This window comes from Rhineura floridana, chromosome 7, assembly GCF_030035675.1.
Source record: "Rhineura floridana isolate rRhiFlo1 chromosome 7, rRhiFlo1.hap2, whole genome shotgun sequence".
NCBI lineage: Eukaryota > Metazoa > Chordata > Lepidosauria > Squamata > Rhineuridae > Rhineura > Rhineura floridana.
Genome location: NC_084486.1, coordinates 90,241,618 through 90,262,063, shown reverse-complemented (window position 1 = coordinate 90,262,063; position 20,446 = coordinate 90,241,618). Strand labels below are relative to the sequence as shown.

Below are 20,446 nucleotides of genomic sequence, written 5' to 3'. Positions count from 1 at the left end.
AGTGTTGATTTCTGACACCCCATCTAATTCTAAAGTTTGATGTCATCTCTTAAAAAAAAAAGTCCAGCCTTCCAGAGATCCAGGTCCTTCTTCTCTCCTGAGAGACCTGATGCTGCAGTGAAGCTCAGCCACTCCATGTGTACCAATTTCTTGGGTTCTAGGGGGTTCCTTGTTAATGAATAATGCAAACACAATTACAATTTTGTAAAATTGTAATCAGGTTGCAAAAATGGCAACAACAATACAATGTAACTCAACAGAATATAACATATGTCTTCAGAATATCCCAAAGTTCCATGCATCCAATAAGACACAAATGCAGAAGTTGCTGGCCAAAAAGTCCAGGACAGGAAGATGAGGGGTTCCCTTATACAAAACCGTTAAGCCCTAAAGAAAATACAAGATAAATATAAATACATAAAGCCACTAAAAGGAATTTACTCTTCCATTCCCTCCTAGACACATAAATTAAAATAGCATTACCTAATTCAAGGTGACGAGGGCCTACTTCTTGCTCCCTGGCAATAATACCTCTGTTCCTCTCCAGCTCTCTCTCTTTCTGATCTAAAACTCACAAGTATAGCCCGTTTCTTAAGGTTTCCCCACCCACTTGGCCAAACAAATAATCCATGGAGGTTACACATGCACGATGACACTATTCCATGCACAGAAAACATATCATTATAAATAAATAGTATAAATCAACTGACTTCATCAAATGCACATGTAATGCACAGAGGTGCAGATTCATTAAGGATGTGCAAAAGAACTAAGTGGCACTACTTCTAAAAATATTTATTTTAAAAACATAAAGAAAACCTAAGAGCAACATAATTGTGACTCCAATTATGGGTGTTAGCATAGAATAGCTAGAAAGTAAGTATTATCATACTGCCTGATTTTGCAAATAGGTCACTCTGTCCTTATATTGTATACCTTTGGGCTTTGCATAGAAATGTAACTGACCTGTTGCTACACCTTGTATTTCAAAGCTTTATGCCCCCACTGTTTTCAGTTTTTCTTCACCTTGTGCCCAACTCATGTGCATATATTATACAGCCACGAGAGTGGCTGTTTACTATAGTCAGCATGGATTTTTCACATTCCACAATGTTAAATCGAAAATACCCCCATGCCATTCTGATCCTTCCCATAAGCTCATTTCAAAACAAGACCTTACAAAACTTATAGTGCTGAATGTGATGTTCCTGTATTAGTGTATATATGGTAAGTGCTGTTTGAATAGAAGATACATGGTAAGTGGAGTGAAAGAGGAGGGGGGAGTGAATGGGCAGTAGAATGCTGGATGATTGGCTGAGGGTGGAGAAGGGCGGAGAGTATAAATGGAAGGATGACAGTTAAATCTGGGTGGATGTTAGTAGGTTGTTTTGGTGGGTTTTTGAGAGGAGATTGTGTGGAGAGTTGGTGGATGTGAGGAGAGGGTGGAGTTTGGATTAATACTAAGACCAGTACCTCAGGGATAGATGAAACCATATGCTTAAGTGCCTTTATAAAGAAATCTTGTTATCTTTGTTATTTAATAAATATATTTGGTTTACCAAAGGCCTGATCCTTGGCTGGGGTTTCACAGACCAGAAGGGAGGGTAAGGTAAATACCAAGGCTGAAGGGAAACAAATGGTGGCAGCGGTGAAGAGAATAACACCACAAGTATTCAGAGCAAACCAGGATTATCTGCATTGATACAAAGGGATTGGGACAGCTTTAGCACTCAGTCACAGAGGTAACCTGATAGAGAGACTCAGGGAGAGTCTCTGGGACTACTGGTTATAGGACGTGATTGGTGGTGCTGCCTAGCAGGGGGATCTGTTGAGATCTGTGCTAGAGCGGGGAGAGAAACCATATAAAAGGACAGTCCGGACTGGTGGAGTCCCTGGTGGTGCCTAGTGACAGGCAGTAACCACGAGCAGGTAGGAACCTGACAGGGAGAGCCAGGGAAGGGCATCACACGTGGTGGCAGTAGCGGTGGGATACGAACAAAGGAGACTACGTCACAGGTGTTGGCTGTAGCAGTGGTACGAATACTAGAGAAACCCTAACAGTGGTGTGGCAAACAGAAATAACAAAACAAGATTATTTGTGAGAGTGACTGGCAAAGAGTGTGTGGCAAAGAGTGAGTGAACTCAAACACCATGGCTGAATATATAAAAATGAAAAGAGAGGACCTGGTGGAGAAGTGCATAACATTCAATTTACCTCACGAGGGTAAAGGGGTAGATGAATTGAGGGTAGCACTTATAGGATTTGCAACTGCCCAGCAAAAACAACCTTTCAGGGAAGAGACCCCAGAAGGATACTTAAGCAATCCCGCTAATATAGAGTATTTGAGAGAGAAGTTAAGATGGGAGGCTGAGGAAAAAGACAAGCAGAGGGAGTTGGAAACTGAGAGATTGAGGATGGAAGCTGATGGGAAAGATAAACAGCGAGAGTTAGAAACTGAGAAGTTGAGGATGGAAACTGAGAGATTGAGGATGGAAGCTGATGGGAAAGATAAACAGCGAGAGATAGAAACTGAGAAGTTGAGGATAGAAACTGAGAAGTTGAGGATGGAAGGTGCAGAGAAGGAAAAGCAGCGGGAGTTGGAATTTGAGAGAATGAGAGTGGATGCTGAATTACAGGTAGAAAAGTTAAAATTTGAAAGAGAGAAGTTTCATTCTGATGAAACAAGAAAGGACAGAAATGAAACAAAAATAAAAATTACTCCAAAGGACTTTGCTGTCTATGAGCCTGGTCAAGATCCTCAAATTTATCTCACAACCTTTGAAAAGGCAGCTCAATTGTGGGGGCTATCTGAAGATAAATACATGCAGTATTTATCAAACCTGATCAAAGGGGAATTGGCAGAGGTATACCAATATTTCCCCTCAGACAGGCCCGTCACCTATGCTGAGTTTAAAGAGGCAGTATACAAAAGATTCAGACTGGGACCTGACTACTTTAGAAAATTATTCCGAAACTGTCAGATCCAAGCAGGGAGGTCTTTTGTTGAACTGGGAGCAAAGTTGATGGATATATTTGGAAAGTGGATGAGTAGTGCAAAAGCTCAGTCAGTGGAAGAGGTGAAAAGCCTCATGATACTGGATCAATTATTCCATCAGTTACCACCAGAAATAAGGCTCCTTGTCAAAGACCGTTCCCCTACATTGGTGCAGGAGGCCGCAGAGATGGCGGATCACTTTGCCTCCAATAGAACTGGCTGGGTGGGGAAAACATCAAGAGAGTTTAAACCCAGACCATATAATGGTGGCAGAAAGGATGTGGTGCCACAGCGAGTGAGCCCTCCAGTAAAATCTGAAGGGCACAGGACACCCCAGAGTGGATCTGTGTTCCCTAAAATGGAGGAGAAATTATGCTACAAATGTGGTAGACCGGGGCACCTACGTTTTCAATGTGAGGTTGCCAACCCCATTAGTAATCCTGCTCAGACAAGGGCAGTAAAGATAGAACCAAAAGAGCTAACAGAGAAAAAAGGTTCAGTTCTGCCAGATAAACTGGACAGAAGTAAAAGACTTGGATTCGAGTCTAAGAGAGGAAGTGTGTGTTCAAGGGGCAAATTATTGGGCATTGCTTGATACTGGTGCCGCTCAGACATTGCAGAGGCCAGATTTAATAAAATCTGAGGAAATATTACCTCAGGAAACAGTGACTATCCAAGGAGTGAGGGGAGATCCAGAAAGCTTACCCATAGCCCTAGTGAAAATGAAATGGAGAAATAAAGAGGGAAAATATAAAGTCGGTATTAATGCCCACCAACAAGAACCAGTGATACTGGGAAGAGATGTTATGGGGGCACAAGGGAAAATATATGTGGTGATCAGACAGCAGCTTGGCAAAGAAACAGAAGCCATGTTAACACAGGCTGAAAAAAACAGGGTGGAGCCTGTTTTCGAGCCTCAGGTCACCATAGCAACCACTAGCAGGCCTGCTGAAGGAGACAAACTGTATCAAGTGGTCTCTGATAATAAAGAGACAGAGCAGTTCAGGGAAGAGCTGCATAAAGATATAAGTTTGAACCAAATAAAGGAGCAAGCCCTGACCCAACAGATTCCTTTCACTGACAAACTGAGCAATCAAGTTGTGTGTGAGAATGGGATTTTATATAGACTGTGGATGCCTGCTGAGAGAAAGGATGAATGTGAACCAGTGAAGCAATTGATAGTACCTAGCAAATACAGAACCAGATTGCTAGAGGTAGCCCACGATGTCCCATGTGCAGGACATCTGGGAATAAAAAAGACCAAGAGGAGATTGGCTGCACACTATTATTGGCCAAATATCTCCAAAGATGTAAAACAACATTGTCTATCTTGTGGTATATGCCAAAAGGTGGGAAAAAGTGGAGTAAAGACTAAGGCACCCTTAAAGCCCCTTCCTATAATAGGACAACCCTTTTATAGAGTGGGAATAGATTTGGTGGGCCCTTTTCCCAAACCCACAAGGCATGGCAAGAAATATCTATTGGTGGTGGTGGATTTTGCCACCAGGTACCCAGACGCAGAAGCACTAAGATCTGTAGAAGCCCCTGTAGTGGCAGAGGCTTTGTTAAAAATCTTTATGAGGCTGGGTTTCCCTCATGAAGTGCTGACGGATCAAGGCAGTGTATTCATGGGAGAAGTGATGCAATGTATGTGGAAGTGTTGTGGTCTAAAACATCTAAAGACCACCACTTACCATCCAGCCACTAACGGATTGACTGAGAGATTTAATGGAGTTTTGAAGGGCATGATAAGAAGCTATGTTCAAGATCACCCACAAGACTGGGATGAACGTTTGGGATGCTTCTTATTTGCATACAGAGAAGTCCCTCAGGAGTCAACAGGCTTCTCACCCTTTGAACTCATGTTCACTAGAAAAGTGAGGGGACCTTTGGAACTGTTAAAAAATTCATGGGAAGGAACCCTGGGAGAGTACAAAACATCTGTAGTAGATTTTGTATTGGAATTCCGCAATAAATTAACATCAATGATGGAAGTAGTGAAAGAGAATTTGAGTCATGCACAGGAGAAGCAAAGTTACTGGTATGACAGAACAGCCAGGGAACGTGTGTATGATGTGGGAGATATGGTTATGGCGTTCATACCCAGGAAATATGACAAATTACAGGCTAACTGGGTGGGACCATATACCATAAGAGATAAGCTTGACACAGTGATGTATGTAATTACCACAGACCAATTAAACAAAAACAAAGTGGTTCATGTAAATATGTTAAAGCCTTACCATACCAGGGATGCAAAGGTGTTGCAAGTTACCTTATTCCCTGAGGGAAGTGGGCCTGAACTTCCGGATTTGGTACAGGAAAGCAAAGACAAAGGAGGGGTAGATCAATTGGAATGGTCAGAGGAGGTGAAGGAGGAAGTAAAGGAAGAGATTCTGAGAGTTTTGAAAAACTATGGGAATCTCTTCAGCAATAGACTTGGCCGAACCAGTATAGCCAAACATTCCATTGATACTGGAGATCATGCCCCAATCAGATCTATGCCGTACCGCGTGAATGGGAAAGTTTTGAGTGAGATCAAAAAGGAGGTCGAAGATATGCTGGAACTAGGAGTGATCAGGGAATCTATCAGTCCCTGGGCCTCAAGTATTGTCCTGGTTCCGAAAAAAGATGGAACGACAAGATTTTGCATTGATTATCGGCTAATCAATAAAATTACGGTCCCAGATGCGTATCCTATGCCTAGGGTGGACGCAATGTTAGAGTTGTTGGGGGCAGCAACCATTATCTCTACGTTAGACCTCTGTAAAGGATTTTGGCAAATGGAACTAGACGAGCAATCCAGAGCCAAAACTGCCTTCAGTACACCAGATGGGTTATATGAGTTTGTGACCTTACCCATGGGACTAAGGAACTCACCAAGTTCGTTTCAGAGGCTAATCAATACTGTGTTGCGAGGCATGTCAGATTTTGCAGTGGCCTATATCGATGACGTGGCCATTTTTAGCAAGTCAGTGCCTGAGCATGTCCAACACCTGACAACAGTATTAGAGGCATTAAGAAAGGCAGGCCTCACAATAAAAGCTAAGAAATGCCAGTTTGGGTTGAAGGAGGTGGTCTATTTAGGACATAAGGTGGGGAGTGGGAAAATCACCTCCTTATGGAGCAAGGTGGAGGCAATACAAGCGTGGCCTATCCCCTTAACCAAAAAACAAGTAAGGGCATTTCTGGGTGTGGCTGGTTTTTATAGGAAGTTTGTGAAAAATTTTGGGGAAATAGCAACCCCCTTGCATGAATTGACAAAGAAAAAGTGTTCTGAGCGTGTGGTATGGACGGATGAATGTCAGAAGGCTTTTGATCTGCTGAAGCAAGCCTTGTGCCAAGGACCCATATTAATAGCACCAGACTATGAGCAACCATTCATCGTGGCTACGGATGCGTCAGACCTCGCGCTGGGAGTCGTCTTGCTGCAGGAGAGAGAAGGCACCAGACATCCAGTGGTGTATCTGAGTCGCAAGCTGACGCCGAGGGAGAAAAACTATTCGTCGGTCCAAAAGGAGTGCCTAGCGATCATGTGGGGACTGAACAAGTTGCGCCCATACGTGTGGGGACAAAGATTCACGGTAACAACGGATCATCGGGCCTTGTTATGGTTACAGACTATGAAAAACCATAATACTATGCTGCAGAGGTGGTCCTGGGCCCTACAAGACTATCAAGTGGATTTCCAGTTCATCAAAGGCAAGGACAATGTATTGGCCGATGGACTGTCAAGGCAGGTGGCTGGGACTGCAGTGACGTGACCAGACGGAGGAACAAAGAAAGACATTTCCCCAGAGAGACTTGTTTTACTTATTAACGCGACGTATGAATCCTGGAACAGGAATAATACTTTGCCGTTATTTTAAGGGGGGGGGAAATGTGGTGTTCCTGTATTAGTGTATATATGGTAAGTGCTGTTTGAATAGAAGATACATGGTAAGTGGAGTGAAAGAGGAGGGGGGAGTGAATGGGCAGTAGAATGCTGGATGATTGGCTGAGGGTGGAGAAGGGCGGAGAGTATAAATGGAAGGATGACAGTTAAATCTGGGTGGATGTTAGTGGGTTGTTTTGGTGGGTTTTTGAGAGGAGATTGTGTGGAGAGTTGGTGGATGTGAGGAGAGGGTGGAGTTTGGATTAATACTAAGACCAGTACCTCAGGGATAGATGAAACCATATGCTTAAGTGCCTTTATAAAGAAATCTTGTTATCTTTGTTATTTAATAAATATATTTGGTTTACCAAAGGCCTGATCCTTGGCTGGGGTTTCACAGACCAGAAGGGAGGGTAAGGTAAATACCAAGGCTGAAGGGAAACAAATGGTGGCAGCGGTGAAGAGAATAACACCACAAGTATTCAGAGCAAACCAGGATTATCTGCATTGATACAAAGGGATTGGGACAGCTTTAGCACTCAGTCACAGAGGTAACCTGATAGAGAGACTCAGGGAGAGTCTCTGGGACTACTGGTTATAGGACGTGATTGGTGGTGCTGCCTAGCAGGGGGATCTGTTGAGATCTGTGCTAGAGCGGGGAGAGAAACCATATAAAAGGACAGTCCGGACTGGTGGAGTCCCTGGTGGTGCCTAGTGACAGGCAGTAACCACGAGCAGGTAGGAACCTGACAGGGAGAGCCAGGGAAAGGCGTCACACTGAACTCAGAAATGCTTGCTTAACAACCAAGTAAATTTTCATGGTGATACACAAAACAGTCAGAGAGAATCGAGAGTTCAAAGTATAAAAAGAGAGAGAGAAAAAACATCTCTTTTGGACTTCTGTCAGAGTTCTCATAATCTACTGAAATTAATTAAAAATCAGCCATGTTCACAGAGTACCTGTAATCCTATTACTGACCTTGCCCCATACTCTGACCTTCATCTTTTGCAGTTTAAAAGTTTTAAAGATGCCTAGCTGATTTTTAATTAATTTAAGAAATTTTGGCTTGAACTCAATGATAATGTCAGGCATGCTCAGCAAGAACTAACTGTCAGTGTTCTAAAAGCCAGACTCACAGCTGCTGGGCTTGGTTTAAATTTTTGTGGGAGGCTACATGTACCTACTGTAGAATAAAAAGTTGGGGGAAACCTTGAAAAAGAATGATACTGTTCACAATGTTTTCCTTTTGGAAATGAAAAGGGCTTCCCCTCTGCCCAGTGCCCACCCACCCACCTTTTACCTATCATAGCCATGACTGCACAGGAGTAAATCCCATTTAACTCAATAAGCATGCAAATGATCAGACCTGCCTTTCCCCTCTCCTCTCCCTTCTTCCTCCCCTCCCCTCTTCCTTCTCCCCTGCCCACTCCAGGCTTCCCTCCCCATGGTCAATTTTACCTATCCTAAACATGATTGCATGGGAGTAAATCCCACTGAACTCAATAAACATGCAAATGATCAAACCTACCCTACTGCTCCCCATCCTACTTGCTCCCCCCTCCCCCTCCCCCCTCCCCCCTCCCCATCCCCTGTGGTCAGTTTCACGTATCCTATGCACGATTGCAGGGGAGTAAATCCCACTGAACTCAATAAATATACAAATAATCAATCCATTCTCAGCAAACTTGCACAGGATCCCATTTTTTATCTCCCAGACTAAAAAGCAGGGAAATTCACTAATAGGCAAAAACTCTTGCTGTTTAAGAATGTACCTATAGCTCAGAGGCACGTTACCAAATTCTTCCAAGCTGCACAGGAAGTGGATTGGACTGTGAAAGACCAACCCAAATGGTGTTTGCATTTTTACAAATTTGTAGGGCAGTACAATATCTCAGAGTGGAGGTCAGGTCTCCTGCTCCCCAGGTGCATTCACTTTAGCTGCCCAATTTCCCTGCTTTTTAAAGTTGGATAGAAATATCTGTAGGCTATAGGTACATTCTTAAGCAGCAAGGTTTTTTGCCTGTTAGTGAATCTATACAATGGAAGATTATAGTTCTCGCATTTAATGTGGTAGATTCTAGTTCATGGACACTTAATGTCACAAGAAATCTGTTCATCTTTAAGCGGTCATAAGACTCCTTCTTTGTTGTTGTCACAGATTTAAAAAGAGTGACACCATTGGAATTTATACCTATATAATATCAATTATAACTGCTCTGTAATCAATCATGCTATTTACAAACCTTCCATGAGTCATATTGTGTCCCTGTCTGAATCTCCTCTAAAAGAAATTTTCTGGCTTAGGCAGAAAAACTCCTCCATCCAGCCATAAACAGCAGCTATTGTTTTGTTCAGCTTTTTGCAGCAGGTTCCAATCATCTGTCCACCTTTTGCATTGATCATCCAAAGTGTCTCTGTGTTCAAAGCTGTTGGCATTCTGCCTTACTCACTATTTGTTTCCTTTCCAAGCTTTTGTTTCTTCCTTTCCTTATCCAACAGTTTTTTCTTTTCTGCTCCTCTTACCTCCAAATGGTATTTTGCTTTAAAATTCTCCAAAGGTCTTTTCCCTTGAGCTTGCTCTCCATTGGTCTAGCTCAAGGATAGGGAACGTGTAGCCCTCCAGATGCTGCTGGACTATAACTTCCATCCCTGGTCATTGGCATCCTGGCTGGGACTCATGTAAGTTGGAGCTACTATGGTTAGGTTTGAGAAATTGTTTGTGGTGGTGTTCTCCTTGGTCTCTTGGAGGCTGTTGATACTGTTGACCATGGTTTCCTTCTGGAGCAATTCAGGGAACTTGGGGTTGTGGGACCTGTGCTTCAGTGGCTCTGTTCCTGCCTCTGGAGATGCTTCCAGCAAGTAGTTATGGGAGGCTATTGTTTGGCACCATAGCAGTTGTCCTGTGGTGTTCCGCAGGGTTTCACCTTGTCTCCCATGTTATTTAACATCTATATGAAGCTGCTGGGAGCTGTCATCAGGAGCTGGAGTGAAGTATCATCAGTATGCAGATAGTATCCAACTCTATATCTGTGTTCTATAGAATTGGGAGAGATGGTTGAGGTGTTACACTGGTGCCTAGAGGCAGTAATGGGCTGGATGTGGGCCAGTAAATTGAGGCTGAATCCTAAAAGACAGAGGTGTTATGTGTCCAAAGTTCTCATGTCTAGGAGATGGGAAGATAGCTTGTTCTAGATGGGGTTGCACTCCCCTGAAAGGAGCTGTTCTGCACCTTGGGTGTACTCCTAGATCCAACATTGTCACTGGAGGTTCAGGTGATTAGGAGTGCCTTTTTTCCAGCTCTGACTGGTTCTCCAGTTTTGGCCCATTTGGACAGAGATGACTTGGTCACAGTACTCCATGCTCTGGTAACTTCCAGACTGGATTATTGCAATATGCTCTAAGTGGGACTGCTGTTGAACATGACTCAGAAACTTCAGCTGGTCCAAAATGCAGCAGCCAGAATACTGCCTGGGGTTCCCTTTAGAATTCATATAACCTGTTTTAAAACAGCTGCATTGGTTGCCAATTCATTTCTGGGCCCAATTCAAGGTGCTCACACTAGAGTTTAAAGCCCTAAATAACTTAGGCCCCAAATATCTAAAAGACTACCTCCTTCCCTATAGACCAGCCTTTCCCAACCAGTGTGCCTCCAGATGTTGTTGGACCACAACTCCCATCTTTCCTGACCATTGGCAATGCTGACTGAGGCTGGTGGGAGTTGTGGTCCAACAACATCTGGAGGCACACTGGTCGAAAAAGACTGCTATGGACCCTCTTGAGTGCTAAGATCAGCAAAGGTGGCCATTTGGTAGTTCCACTGCCCTCAGAAGCTTGGAGTGGTGGTGGCCCAGGAGTAGAGTTGCCAGGTTCATGGCCTGAAACTGATCCTGTATCTTTAAGAGAAGAGAGAGTCAGCCAAGTACAGGTGTTCTTGCAACTCTGTAATGGGGAAAACCACAAGGTGGAATTCTCCCTTCCCCCTGCACAACTTTTAAAGATACAGAAGACCTCTTGGTTTGCCAGGCCCGGCCTTGTGGTTTTTCCCATTACAGAGTTGCAAGAACACCTGCACTTGGCTGACTTTCTCTTCTCCTAAAGATACAGGATCAGTCTCAGGCCCTGAACCTGGCAACCCTACCCAGGAGAGGATTTTCTCTATGGCAGCCCCTAAGTTGTAGAACTCCCTCCCCACAGAGGTATGTCTGGTGAAGGTGTACATTTCTCAGATAAGCAAGTAACACCTAGCTGGTAGATTAATCGAAATATTGCAAGAGATCCTAGTTCATCTGTGAAGATGAACATGAAAATGGACAGTAATGATCTGTCTGGTTAAATAAAGAGCAGTTAATTCTGTCAGCTATGAAGCCTTTCCCTTCAAAGTAGCACCACTGGCAGTGAGTGCCTTCAGGTTTGTGGGTACTGTTTCTTAGGCTCTGTTTTATGCTGCTAAAATGGGAATGGCTTAATATTTTCTCATCCTTAGGATCTTGTAAACAAGGGTAGCCTCTCACTGGATATATGTAGTGGAGAGCAATCAGGGTCATTTCTGACCTGGATTTCTGAAGGGTCATGGGAAAGCAACCCAAAGAGTGACAAGACCCATCTGGCTCAGATTCTAAAGTGGATAGAGGTGGCTGGAATGTTCCCTTGACATTGTCCTTATTCTGGGCTGGAAGTTTGTTGAGAAGGAGAATGATGCTGTTTCAACTTAAGAAATTATTCCACTCTAGAAAAAAAGTAGCCAGTTTAGCAGCTCCCATGAGATGTGCTGAACTGCAGTTCCAGCTATCACAGCACTGGAGTGAGATGTGTTCCGTATTTGGCAGGTGGGATTCATTTTTGTGCCATGCTTTCCTGAAGTTATGTCATATGCTAGGGTCAATTATTCCTAATGGAAGGGCCAGAAGCTTAAGAGTAGGGGGAGTCTGTGGAGTTCAGACTATCAGAAACTCAAAGCATGGACTGACTTTCCCCTGATTTCCTTCAAGTACTCTTAGCTATCTCTCTTGTTCACAGTCATAAATCAGAACCAACAGGGGAAACCAACCCCATGGATTTAAATGATTAATAAAGTTTAAAAAATACATTTGGGCTTCTTATGCAGTAAATCATCTTGCCATCCACATTTTCAAGCTTCTGTGTGTCAAACTAAAAGTTGAAATCCCTTTAAAAATGGAAGACATGGGTATCATGTTCAACACAAAGAAGCCTTCAGTTACAAAGCAGGGCATGCGCAGCAGCTTTTCTTGTGTGCCTCAACTGCTGCTGTCATGTGAGCAAAGGGGCTGTGGGCTGTCACAAGAAGCAGGAGTGGCCAGAGAGGATCTGAGGCTCACCTTATTCCAACTTCACTTCAGCTGGACAATGCCTGATCTTGATGACACCAGAGACCACACAGGGCTACCCCACATCCCCAAAACAATGGGTGGTGCAGATCTGTTGGAGTGGGTGGCTATGCCTGACACTGATGTTCAAGTGCCAAGGGAGTTCCCCCACCCATGCAAATTATAGTTGTGATAGGACAATAGCAGAGAATAAAGGGTTAAAGTCCTGTAACCCTCCCATGCTAGGGTCCTTGTCTGGATCAGGTCCCTATGATGGCAATGTGTGTAAATTACCCTCCATTTAAACTTGATATCAGGTGATTGACAGGTGGGTTGACAGTGAGCTCCTCTGGGTTTGGTTATAGCAAGGGAGTTCCCATTCACCCCATCAGCTGATCAGCACTGTCAGTGCACCCCTTTGATGTTGTCATCTGACATAATCATGGATCAGGTGATTGATAGGCAGGCATGGTGGCTCACAGGAGTTGGAGGAGCTCAGGAGCTCACCCACCAGATCCCTGATTTCAAGACATACATACTTAGCAAATGTATGTTGCCTCACCTTGAGCTTATTTAGCAATGTTAACATCAGACAAGATGAAATGTATAGAATTCATGCTGAGAAGTGTTGCTTCTCTTGAAAGCATTTTCATGCATTCATTGTACGTTTCTGGAAAGTTCTTGTGTTCCATCTCTAAATTACAGGATATGGATTGCTGATCTATCAAAAAAAAGAAGAAGAAGAAAGAGAGAAAAAGATTCTTTGGGATTGTCTGAAGAAATTATTTATACAAAAGAATAGATGCTTTGTGGTATATCTTCTTGCAGCTGCAAAAATAATATGGGCAAAAGACTCAAAATGATTTACTCACAGCACTAAATGCTTCCAAATCACTCTTTCAAAAGCTGCAGTTCCAGGCACTGCTGTTTACTGGTGTTTTGCTGGGTAGGGGGACAGAGGACAAAGAAGAAGGAAGAGCAAATAAATTATATTTTTGACCAGTTTCCTACCCTAGCCTCTTTGTACCAAGATAGTTGGCCTCTTTGTAGTTTCTTTAATAAATCATTGTACTGTTAATTTCCTGTGATTCAACTATCACGCTAATCCTCATTATGTTGGTCCAAATGGTGACATTTCCAGGTGTTTAGAAATGGCATGCTTATTGTCTAAGGACTCTTCCAGACTAGGGTTGCTAGGTTCAGGGCCTGAGAATGATTCTGTATCTTTAAGAGAAGAGAAAATTCAGCCAAGTGCAGGTTGTCTTGCAATACTGTAATGGGAAAAAGCACAAGGTGAAATTTTCCCTTCCCCCTGCACAACTTTTAAAGATACAGAAGACCTCTTGGAGGCTGGGCCTGGCAACCAAGAGGTCTTCTGCATCTTTAAAAGTCATGCAGGGGAAAGGGGGAATTTCACCTTGTGGTTTTTCCCATTACAGTGTTGCAAGAACACCTGCACTTGGCTGAATTTCCTCTTCTCTTAAAGATACAGAATCGTTCTCAGGCCCTAAGCCTGGCAACCCTATTCCAGACTGTCCCTATTTTCAGGTGGATTCAATCATATACCAGCAAAATCAAGATGCACAATTAATGTTATTTTGGAACACTTGTACAACAAACCTGCTCCCCCCTAACCTCCCCCCCCAGAGTTTTTACAATAAGGAAAGTGATGGGAAAATGCACTGGAAAGTGTGGAATAACACTTGCTTGATGCAACACCTTATAACTTCCCCATCAACAAACTTTTCTACAAATAAATCAAGATGAATGGACCAAACCAGGTGTAGAGTTCAGATTCTTTCTCCTAGTCCTTCTCACAGGTTCACAGAGCACAGAAGGACAAGGCAAAAGCAGCTTATCCAAGGCGTACATCATAATTTCTCTTTGACAAAAACTGTGACAAATAGACCCAGACTACTTACTTCCAGGAGCATAGCAAAGTGTATCTAACACATCACTCTAATTTAATAGATGCATTGTAAGGGCTATTGTTCAAATTCAAATTAAAAAACATTACTTTCCACCCACATATCATAGCATCATATTAACATTGAAAAACAACAACTGCACAGGACAAACGTGAAAGCTTAGGGTGATGAATAACATATAGCATTTTCTTCCTTAGCACTCAGAATAATATCAAATTCCTTAAGCTCAATTTTGCTCAGGGTTTGAAAAGCAACTAAAGTCACAGTGTTTCTGCCAAGTTAACCCATTTTAGTTGCAAAGGTAAATGATGCCTGCATTCCTTGACAATACTTTCCCCAAATTGCTTTTGAATTGCGGTGATGTCATCTAAATGTAATGTGTTTCTAATAAATAATGCATTAGGAAATTCTGATTTTCCAGAGGTACACAAACAAACCAGTCTTTGGTTGCTACCAAACACTTTGCTTTCACCTTTTTCAGTGTCCTGCTCCATTTTTTTTACTTGTTTTCATAGCACAGAATTGCTATGAAAGAAAATATTTGTTGTGAGATGCCAAGACATTAATTTAATCTGCAAGTCTGGAGGTATGTGGTTCTGTAACTAGACACATGTCATGGTAACTTACTAAGAATGGAACAGAGACACATCTTTTAGTCACGGAACTCTGTGCACGAAAATCCCTTCACTCACCAAACCGCAACTTTAATGCAAATAATGGCTGTGTTTCCTCCTAGATGGGAAACTGGAATACATTCGTGATGCTAAACTGGGCTGAGAAATCACATACTTTACTAGCAAAATAATTCATAAGTTGCTTCTATTTGAATGATTTGTGTGTGGAATATTCCGTGCACTTCACATGGGCACAACACAAAGAGCTTGATCATTTGGTGGCACTCAGTTTGGAAAGTGGATCAAAACAGAAAAGCACCTCAACTTGCATGGTTTTAACATTTGCCATTTACTGAGCCCCCCCCCTGCAATTTATACTAAGGGACCCTCCAGACATCCTTCTTATTATGCATTCATGATTATTTGGGTGGTTATATTCCATGGCTAGGGGTGGCTACACCAGCTTTGAATGGTAAGACAGTTGCGCCCGTTTCTGGACACGATAGCCTGACCACTGATGTCCATGCACTGGTACCCTCCAGACTTTATTACTGTAATGTGTTCTATGTGGGTTGGTCTGGAAGCTGCAACTGGTGCAATATGCAGCATCGAGACTGCTCACTGGAGCAGGTTATCACCAACATGTCACTCCGCTACTGAAAGAATTGTACTGGCTACCTATTAGCTACTGGGCTAAGTTCAAGGTTCTAGTTTTGGTGTATAAAAGCCTTATACAGCTTGGGACCAGGATACCTGAAAGACCATCTTATCCCTTATATACCCAGTCGATCACTGCACTCTGCAGGTGAGGGCCTCCTGCAGATATCATCTTATCAGGAGGTCCGTTTCACACAACATAAGAAACAGACCTTTAGTGCCGTGGCACCTACCCTTTGGAATTCCTTCCCCTTAAAAATTAGACAGGCACCATCTCTGTTATCTTTTGGTGCCTACTGAAGACCTTCCTCTTTCAACAAGCCTTTTAAGTAGAAACCTTATCCCAGTCTGCATCTGTGTTGGAATTGCTTTTTAATATATTTTTAAACCTTTTAAAAATGTTTTAAAAGCTTTTTTAAAAATGTTTTTAAAGATGTTTTGTTTTAATATGTTTTAATCGTTTTTTTAAATATATATTGAAGTCTGTTTTTATGATGTTTTAAAGTGTTTTTAGTGCTTTTGTTTGCTGCCCTGGGCTTCTACTGGGAGAAAGGGTGGGATATAAATCAAATAAATAAATACATGATCCTGCTGTTTGCACCTGCAAACATTTCGGGATGGGCATGCCTCGTCCTTTCCACTTGATGTATGTTCCATAGCGTACTGCTGAAATTCAGTAATTTTCCTACTACAAATTTTCTTGGGTTTTTTTTTTTGTCCTTCTTTTGTAGCACTATAGCACAAGAGTGCTCCCACAAGATGCAGTAATGGCCACCAGCTTGGATGGCTTTAAAAGAAGATTAGACAAATTCATGGAGGACAGGGCCATCAATGGCTACTAGCCGTGATGGCTGTGCTGTGCCACCCTAGTCAGAGGCAGCATGCTTCTGAAAACCAGTTGCCGGAAGCCTCAGGAGGGGAGAGTGTTCTTGCGCTCGGGTCCTGCTTGCGGGCTTCCCCCAGGCACCTGGTTGGCCACTGTGAGAACAGAATGCAGGACTAGATGGGCCACTGGCCTGATCCAGCAGGCTCTTCTTATGTTCTTATGTTCTTAGTGCCTGTCCAGGTGGTAATGATGCTGTAACACTGAGGAAACATTGCAGAATAACTAATGACTCTGAATTATGTGTTAATGGTCTAGTATAAATCCACCATTAATGCACTATTGTTTCAACAACAACATGTTGCAGAACACACATGCAAAAACAAAAAACAACCCCCACCCCACCATTCTGGAGGGACTCAAAGGCTGCAATCCTTTGCATGTTCAGAAGTCCAAAGCTACTTCCAAGTAAATAAATATAGTGTTGGGTTGCAAATCTGCTTGTGTAATCAGTTCTGTTTTGTGATTATATGCTTAGCTTGATTGGCTGGTTTGTGCTAAAAGGTTGATGAGCAGGTAAAGCAAGTTTTTTCAAACAGTTGTTGCACTTCACTATAAATGGTTGGCTGATCAGAATGGCTCTGTTCTCTCATATGTTCTGTACCATTAAAAATAGTATATTTTGAAGTAAAAACAGTAACTTTTGGAGAGTAGTGACATAGAGTCCACAGAAGGAATAGTTTATCAGGTATGGGGAAGCTTGGGCCCTCCACATGCTGCTGAGCTACAACTCCCATTAGTCTCAGCAAGCATGGCCAATGGCCAGGGATGATGGGAGTTGCAGTTTGGTGACATCTGGAGAGCCAAAGCTTCCCCACACCTGGTTTAGGTGGTTCCAAGACTCATGGCACCTTTGAGCAGAATACAAGAGGAACACTAATGGTATTCTGTTGTGCTGAGAGGATGTTAGAGGTATTCAAATAGGAGGACTCTTTTTAACTAGAGATGGACAGAAAAGTGAAGAACTTTTAAAAATGGACTATTTTACAAGTACTTGCAATGACCTTGTTGAGGGATTAGTCTAGAGGCCTGCTTTCCTGGACAGTAGGCTTGCAGGGATAGTTTTCCTTAACATTTTCTAATAGCACCACACACAACAACAGATTAAAAGGTTAAAACAATTCTGCTGTCAAAAAGAAATCAATAATGCAATTGCAACCTTTAAATACACAGGCATTTTAAATGCATAGTGTGTACACAGTTTACTGTTTAAAGCCATTTAAAAATTGCTGGGGATCCCTCTGCCTCTGTATTTGCTATTTTTTATTATTTCTTTCAACTCAGAACTGTAAAGAAAAGTGCAAAGCAAATGAGTTTTAATTATAAATTTTCTAGATTTGTTTGTTGTTATGTGCCTTCAAGTTGATTGCGACTTATGGCGATCCTATGAATCACCAACCTCCAGCAGCATCTGCTATAAACCACCCTGTTCAGATCTTGTAAGTTCAGGTCTGTGGCTTCCTTTATGGAATCGGTCCATCTTGTTTGGCCTTCTTCTTTTTCTACTCCCTTCTGTTTTTCCCAGCATTATTGTCTTTTCTAGTGAATCATGTCTTCTCATTATGTGTCCAAAGCTGCCCTCCCCAGTCCTAGCCTTCTTCTGATTTCTTGACTATTGTCTCCATTTTGATTAATGACTGTGCCAAGGTATTGATAATCCTTGACAAGTTCAATGTCCTCCTTGTCAACTTCAAAGTTACATAAATCTTCTGTTGTCATTACTTAGTCTTCATGATGTTCAGCTGTAGTCCTGCTTTTGTGCTTTTCTCTTTAACTTTCATCAGCATTCGTTTAAAATCATTACTGGTTTCTGCTATTACTATGGTATCATCTGCACATCTTAAATTATTAATATTTCTCCCTCCAATTTTCACACTTCCTTCATCTTGGTCCAATCCCGCTTTCTGTATGATATGTTCTGCGTATAGTTTAAACAAATAGGGTGATAAAATACGCCCCTGTCTCACACCTTTTCCGATTGGGAACCAGTCGGTTTCTCCATATTCTGTCCTTACAGTAGCTTCTTGTCCAGAGTATAGGTTGCGCATCAGATGCTGTGGCACCCCCATTTCTTTTAAAGCATTCCACAGTTTTTCATGATCTACACAATCAAAGGCTTTGCTGTTTTCATTCATTGGTGATCACTCGTGACCGAGTAAGATTGTCTTCCAGGGCAAGGTCTTTAACAATTGGTCCGTAAGTGACTGTGGAGGCCAATTCTGGATCCACACAGCCTCCCACAGTGAGGACATAGGTTTCCAGATGGAAGGTGGTCACGATGAGCATTTGCTTGACGTGCCTTCTGCTTAGCTTGTTTGTCCCTTTCGCCCTGTAGTCGTGCTTCTTCAAAGTCCATACCACCTTTGATAATGGCAGACCTCCAATTGGGACGCCCATGGGCCAAGGCTTCCCAGTTCTCGATGCTCACATTACATTTTTTTAGATTAGCTTTGAGAACATCTTTAAACCTCTTTTGCTGTCCACCAATATTCCGTTTTCCATCCTTAAGTTGGGAGTAAATTAGCTGCTTTGGAAGATTGTGATCAGGCATTCGAACATCATGGCTGGTCCAGCGAAGTTGATGTTGGAGGATCATTGTTTCAACACTGATAATCTTTGCTTCTTCCAATACGCTAACATTAGTCCGCTTATCTTCCCAAGTAATTTGCAGAATTTTCCGGAAGCAGCGTTGGTGGAATCTTTCAAGAAGTTGGGAGTGGCGTTTATAGATGGTCCATGTTTCACAGTAAGGTACAGTAAGGTCGGTAGTACACTGGCTTTGTAAATATCCTGATCCTCGAACACTCTACGCTTCATTTGGGAGAATGCGGCACTTGCAGAGCTCAGATGATGCTGAATTTCAGCGTCGATGTCAGCTTTTACAGAGAGATGGCTGACAAGATTAGAAAAGTGATCGACATTCTCAGTGTTGCACCATTAAGCTGGATTGATGGCGCTACAGAGGGATTGGTTTCCACTTGCTGATGAAGCACTTGGGTATTTTTGATGTTAAGCGAGAGGCCAAGCTTTTCATATGCTTCTGCAAAGACATTTAGGATAGTTTGAAGATCTTCCTCTGAATGTGCGGAGACTACATTATCATCGGCATATTGAAGTTCTACGATAGAGGTTGTAATTACTTTACTTTTTGCTTTCAGCCTACTGAGATTAAAAAGCTTTCCATCTGTTTGGTATGTGATTTCCACGCCAGTGGGAAGTTTCCCCTCAACAAGGTGTAGAATCATGGCGATGAAAATAGCAAATAAGGTCGGAGCAATGATGCATCCCTATTTGACACCTGATCCCACTTGGAATGGATCACTTTGAGAGCCATTGTTATCCAAAATTGTCGCCGTCATGTTGTTCTGGAGGAGTCGCAAAATATTCACAAATTTATCAGGGCATCCAGTTTTCAGAAGGATGGTCCAGAGAGCAGTTTGATTTACAGTATCAAAGGCCTTAGTCAGATCAATAAACGCCATATACAGAGGTCAGTTTTGCTCCCTGCATTTTTCTTGAAGCTGTCGTGCAGTGAAGATCATGTCCACTGTCCCCCTGGGGGACAGCTTTGCTGTAATCTATAAAGCACAGGGTGATTTCCTTCTGAAATTTCTTGGTCCATTCCATTATCCAACATATGTTTGCGATATGATCTCTGGTGCCTCTTTCCTTTCTAAATCCAGCTTGGACATCTGGAATTTCTCACTCCATATATGGTAAGAGCCTTTGTTGTAGAATCTTGAGCATTACTTTACTTGCATGGGATATTAAGGCAATAGTTCTATAATTACTGCATTCCCTGGGATCTCCTTTCTTTGGAATTGGGATGTATATTGAACGCTTCCAGTCTGTGGGGCATTGATTAGTTTTCCATATTTGTTGACACTTTTTTGTCAAAATTTGGACAGATTCAGTCTCAGTAGCTTGTAGCAACTTTATTGGTATGCCATCTGTTCCTGGTGATTTGTTTCTTCCAAGTATTTTAAGAGCAGCACATTTTCATCTCACATTCTAAAATTTCTGGTTCATCATACGGTTCCTCCATGAATGAATCTGTCATCCTGGCATCTATAAAAGAGATGTGTATTGCTTCCTTTTATTTCAACTCAGTCAGTCAGTCAGTGTGCTTCCCTGTTGATTGCTCAACATCCCTACTCTTGGTTTAAATT

General features: G+C 42.5%; 2 long non-coding RNA genes across 2 annotated transcripts in view; one reads left to right on the top strand and one right to left on the bottom strand.

The window, feature by feature from the left end:
- Positions 1-220: 220 nt before the first annotated feature.
- Positions 221-20,446, bottom strand: part of LOC133388449 (uncharacterized) — a 43,829-nt gene continuing 23,603 nt past the window's right edge. The window contains exons 2-5 of the long non-coding RNA XR_009763810.1: positions 13,068-13,137; positions 12,758-12,916; positions 9,115-9,905; positions 221-387 (exon numbers count right to left, since the gene is read on the bottom strand). This is a non-coding gene — a long non-coding RNA (uncharacterized LOC133388449). The remainder of the gene's footprint in view (positions 388-9,114; positions 9,906-12,757; positions 12,917-13,067; positions 13,138-20,446) is intronic.
- Positions 9,211-13,194, top strand: LOC133388450 (uncharacterized). Its single transcript, XR_009763811.1, has 2 exons — positions 9,211-9,550; positions 12,901-13,194. It is a non-coding gene; the product is annotated as an uncharacterized LOC133388450 (long non-coding RNA).